Below are 6628 nucleotides of genomic sequence, written 5' to 3'. Positions count from 1 at the left end.
GGTGCTACACAGATTATTAGAAATGGGTTAGATCAATATGTAAGAGTTAGCTAATAAGAGGTAACAGATAATGGACCAAGCAGTGTTTAAAAGAATACAGTTTCTGTGTAATTATTTTGGCGTAAGCTAGCCGGGATCTGAGTGGGAACGCAGCCCGCCTTTCCACCACTCCATACCACTACACGGTACCATGTAGGCTCCCCAGCTGTTGATCCAGAGTCCATGAGCTTCCACTAGCTCAGGTAAGCTGTCTCTGTGTGTTACCCCGTCATGTTCTTGACCCCACAATGCTCATATGATCCCTCCTCCCTTTCTCCTGCTGGATTCCAGGAGCTTGGCCCAGTGTTTGGCTGTGGATCTCTGCATCTGCTTCCATCAGTTACTGGATGAAGGTTCTATGATGACAATTAGGGCAGTCATCAATCTTACTACATGAGAAGTCTGGTTTAGGAACCGTCTCCACTATAGATAGGAGTTTTATCTGTTGTAATCCTTGTGGATTACTGTGAATTTCCCTAGAACCAAGTTTCTCCATAACATCATAATGGTTCCCTCTATCACAGGACACAATGTACACACTGGAGAGAATGTACACACTGGAGAGAATGTACACACTGGACAGTCTGTCCACATTGGACCGAATGTACACACTGGACAGAATGTACACACTGCACAGTCTGTACACACTGGACAGTATGTATACACTGGACAGTGTGTACACACTGGACCAAATGTACACACTGGACAGAATGTACACACTGGATTGAATGCACACTCTGGAGAGAATGTAGACACTGCACAGTTTGTACACACTGGAGAGTATGTACACACTGGACAGTCTGTACACACTGGACTGAATTAAAACACTGGATAGAATGTACACACTGGACAGAATGTACACACTGGAATATTTGTACACACTAAACCGAATGTACACAATGGAGAGATTGTACACAACGGAGAGAATGTGCACACTGGAAAATCTGTACACACTGAACGAATGTACACACGGGACAGAATGTACACACTGGACACAATGTACACACTGGCAACTGTGTACACATGGGACAGAATGTACACAATGGACAGAATGTATACACAGGACAGTATGTACACACTGGACACTCTGTACACATTGGACAATCTGTACACACAGGACAGAATGTCCACACTGAACAGTCTGTACACACTGCACAGAATATACACACATGACAGAATGTACACACTGGACAGAATGTGCACACTAGACAGTCTGTATGCGCACTGGACAGAAAGTTCACACTGGACAGATGGTACACACTGGACAGTCTGTAAACACTGGCCACTCTGTACACACTGGACAGAATGTACACACTGGACAGTCTGTACACACTGGAAAGACTGTACACACTGGAGAGTCTGTAAACACTGGAAAGACTGTACACACTGGACAGTCTGTACACATGGACACCCTGTACACGCGGGACAATCTGTACACACTGCACAGAAGGTCCACACTGGACAGTCTGTACACACTCCACAGAATGTAACCACTGGACAGAATGGACACACTGGTCAGTCTGTACACACTGTACAGAAAGTACACACTCGACAGTCAGTACACACACTGGACAAAATGTACACACTGGAAAAAATATACCCACTGGACAGTCTGTACACACTGGACAGTCTGTAACCACACTGGACAGAATGTACACAAAGGACAGAATATATACACTGGACAATCTGTACACTCTAGACAGAATGTACCCACTGTACAGTCTCTACATACTGGACAGAATGTACACACTGGACATTCACATACACTGGACACTCTGTACACACTGGACACAATGTACACACTGGACACATTGTACACACTGGACAGTCTGTCCACACTGGACGGAATGTGCACACTGGAGAGAATGTACACACTGCACAGTCTGTAAACACTGGACAGTATGTACACACTGTAAAGTCTGTATACACTGGACACAATGTACACAACGGACAGAATGTACATACTGGACAGTCTATACACACTGGACACAATGTACACATTGGACACAGTGTACACACTGGACAGAATGTACACACTGGACAGTCCATACTCACACTGGACAGAATGTACACACTGGACAGAATGTACACACAGAGGAAAAAATGTACACACTGGACAGTCTGTACACACTGGACAGAAAGTACACACAGGACAGTCTGTACACACACTGTACAGTCTGTACACACTGGACAAAATGTGCACACTGGACAGTCTCGACACATTGGACAGTCTGTACAAACTGGACACTGTACACAATGGACAGTCTGTAGACACAGGACAAAATGTACACACTAAATAGAATGTACACACTGGACACTCTGTACACACTCAACAGTCTGTACACACTGGTCACAATGCATACACTGGACAGTTGTATACACTGGAAACTCTGTACACACTGGACAGAATGTACACAAAAGACAGAATGTGCATACTGGACAGTCGTATACACTGGACACTCTGAAGACTCTGGACAGATTGTACATACTAGACAGAATGTAGACACTGGATAGTCTGTCCACACTGGACCGAATGTACACACTGGAGAGAATGTAGACACTGCACAGTTTGTACACAGTGGAAAGTATGTACACACTGGACAGAATGTACACAAAAGAGAGAATGAACGCACTGGACAGAATGTATAACTGGATAGTTTGTACACACTGGACACAATGTACACACTGAACAGAATGTACACACTGGAAATAATGTACACACTGAACACTCTGTACACACTGGACGGAAAGTACACTCTGGAGAGAATGTAGACACTGCACAGTTTGTACACAGTGGACAGTATGTACACACTAAACTCTCTGTACACACTGGACCAAATGAATACACTGGACAGATTTTACACACTGGACAGGCTGTACACACTAGACACAATGTTCATACTGAACACAATGTACACACTGGACAGTCTGTACACACTGGACACTCTGCACACACTGGACAGAAAGTACACACTGGACAGAAGGTCCAAACTGGACAGTCTGGACACACTGCAGAGAATGTACACACTGGACAGAATGTACACAATGGTCAGTCTCTACACACTTGAATGAATGTACACACTGGACAGAATGTACACACTGGACAGAATGTGTACACTGAAATAATCTGTACACACTGAACCGAATGTACACATTTGACAGAATGTACACACTGGACACAATATTCACACTGGACAGTCTGTACACACAGGACACTCTACACCCTGAACACAGTATACACACTGGAAAGAATGTACACACTGGACAGAATGTAAACACAGTGCACAACTTAAACACGGGACATAATGTACACACTGGACAGTCTGTACACACTAAAAAGAATGTACACACTGGACACTTTGTACACACTGGACTGAATATTCACACTGGACAGAATGTACACACTGGAAATAATGTACACACTGAACAGTCTGTACACAATGGAGAGAATTTAAACTGTAAAGTCTGTACACACACTGGACAGTCTGGACACACTGGGCAGAATGTACACTGGACAGTCTTTGCATGCTGGACGGTCTGTACACACACTAGACAGAATGTACAGTGGACAGAATGTACACACTGGACAGAATGTATACACTGGACACTGTGTACACACTGTACAGTCTATACACAAGGACCGAATATACTCACTCTAGTCTGTAAACACTGGAGAGAATGTGCACACTGCACAGCATATTCACACTGGTCAGAATGTTCACACTGGAAAAAATATTCACACTGTATAGAATGTACACACTGCACAGTCTGGACACACTGGACAGAAAGTACACACTGGAAAATCTATAAACGCACTGGACAGTCTGTAGACACTGGACAGAATGTACACTGGACAGTCTGTGCACACAGGACAGTGTGTGCACAGTGTACAGTCTATACACAAGGACAGAATGTACTCACTGTACAGTCAGTACACACACTGGACAAAATGTACACACTGCACAGAATGTACACACTGGACACTCTGTACACACTGGACAGTCTGAACACACTGGACAGAATGTACACACGAAACAAAACATACACACAGGACAGTCTGTACACACACTGGACAGAATGTACACACTGGACAGAATGCACACACTGGACAGTCTGTACAAAATGGATAGTCTACACACAGACTGGACACTCTGTACTCACTAGACACAATGTACACATTGGACAGAATGTAAACACTGGACAGAATGTACACACTGGACAGTCTATACACACTGGACACTCTATACACACTGAACACAGTGTACACACTGGGCAGAATGTACACACTCTTCTAATGTACACACTGGACAGTCTGTACACAATGGTCCTAATGTACACACTGGAAAGAATATACACAATGCACAGTTTGTACACACTAGACAGAATGTACACACTGGACAGTCTGTACACACTGGAAAGAATGTATACCCGGAACAGTCTCTACACATTGGACACAATGTACACACTGGAGAGGATATACACACTGGACACAGTGTACACAAGGGACAGTCTGTCAGCACTGGCCACTCTGTACGCACTGGACAGAATGTACACACTGGACAGTCTGTACACACTGGACAGCATATGCAATCTGGACAGAATGTACACATTGGACATTCGTTTACACTGGACACTCTGTACATACTTGACAAAATGTACACACTGGACAGAATGTACACACTGGACAGAATGTACACACTGGATAGTGTGTACACACTTGAACAAATGTACACACTGGACAGAATGTACACACTGCACAATCTGTACACACTGGACAGAATGTAGACACTAGGCAGTTTGTACACACTGGCAAGTTAGTACACAATGAACATAATGTTCACACTGAAGAGTCTGTACATACTGGTGAGAGTGTACTAACAGGACAGTCTTTATACACTGGACACTCATACACACTGGACATTCTGTACACACTGGACAGGCTCTACACACTGGACAGACTACATTCTGGACAGTCTGTACACACTGGACAGAATGTACACACTGGACAGTCTGTACACACAGGAGACTCTGTACAAACTGGACAGTCTGTACACACTGGACAGAAAAAACAAACTGGAAAGTATGTGCACACACTGGAAAGTCTGTACACACTGAACAGAATGTACACTGGACAGTGTACACACTGGACAATCTGTACACACACTAGACAGAATGTACACACTGGACAGAAGGTACACACTGGACAGAATGTACACATTGGACAGTGTGTACACACTTGACCAAATGTACACACTGGACTGAATGTACACACAGGACAGAAGGTACACACTGGACAGTCTGTACACACTGGATAGAAAGTAGACATTGGGCAGTTTGTACACACTGGCGAGTTTGTACACACTTTTCATAATATACACACTGAAGAGACTGTACACACTGGCGAGACTGTACAAACTGGACAGTGTTTATACACTGGACACCCATACACAATGGACAGTCTGTATACAGTCGACAGAATGTAAACACTGGACAGTCTCTACACACTGGACAGACTGTACATAATGTACAGTCTGTACACACAGAACAGAATGTACACAATGGATAGTCTGTACACACAGTAGACTCTGTACAAACTGGACAGTCTGTACACACTGGACTGAATATACAAACAGGAAAGTATGTACACACACTGGAAAGTCTGTACACATTGTACAGAATGTACACTGGACAGTGTACACACTGGACAATCTGTACACACACTGGACAGAATGTACACACTGAACAGAATGTACACACTGGACAGAATGTACACACTGGACACTTTGCACACACTCGACAGTCTGTACACACTGGACAGAATGTATTCACTGGACTGCCTGTACACACACTGTAAATAATATACACCCTGGACAGAATGGACATACTGGACACAATACACACTGGACAGAATGTACACCCTGGAGAGTCTGTACTCACTGGAACGTCTGTACACACATTGGAGAGTCTGTACACACTGGACAGAAGGTACACTAAAAACAGTATACACACAGGAGAGTCTGAACACACTGTAGAGTCTATAGACAAGGAAAGAATGTACTGACTGGACAGTCTGTACACACACTGGAGAGAATGTACACACTGGAAATCTGTACACCCTGGAAAGAAGGTCCACACTGGACAGTCTGGACACAATGCAGAGAATGTATACACTGGACAGAATGTACACACTGGTCAGTCTGTACACACACTGTACAGAAAGTTCACACTTGATGAAATGTACACACTGGACAGAATGTACACACTGCACAATCTGTACACACTACACAAAATGAAAACACTGGATAATCCGTACACACTGGACAGAAGGTCCATACTGGACAGTCTGGACACACTGCAGAGAATGTACACATTGGACAGAATGTACACAGTGGTCAGTCTGTACACACTGGACCGAATGTATACACTGGACAAAATGTATACACTCCAGAGTCTGTACACACTGGACAGAGTCTACACACTGGACATAATGTGCACACTGGAAAATCTGTACACACTGAACCGAATGTATACACTGGACAGAATGTACACACTGGACAGAATGTTCACACTGGACAGTCTGTACACACTA

The sequence above is a fragment of the Myodes glareolus genome, chromosome 26, assembly GCF_982192425.1.
Source record: "Myodes glareolus chromosome 26, mMyoGla1.1, whole genome shotgun sequence".
In the NCBI taxonomy this organism is placed as follows: domain Eukaryota; kingdom Metazoa; phylum Chordata; class Mammalia; order Rodentia; family Cricetidae; genus Myodes; species Myodes glareolus.
The sequence above is the reverse complement of the archived record's forward strand: the minus strand, read 5'-3'. Positions refer to the sequence as shown.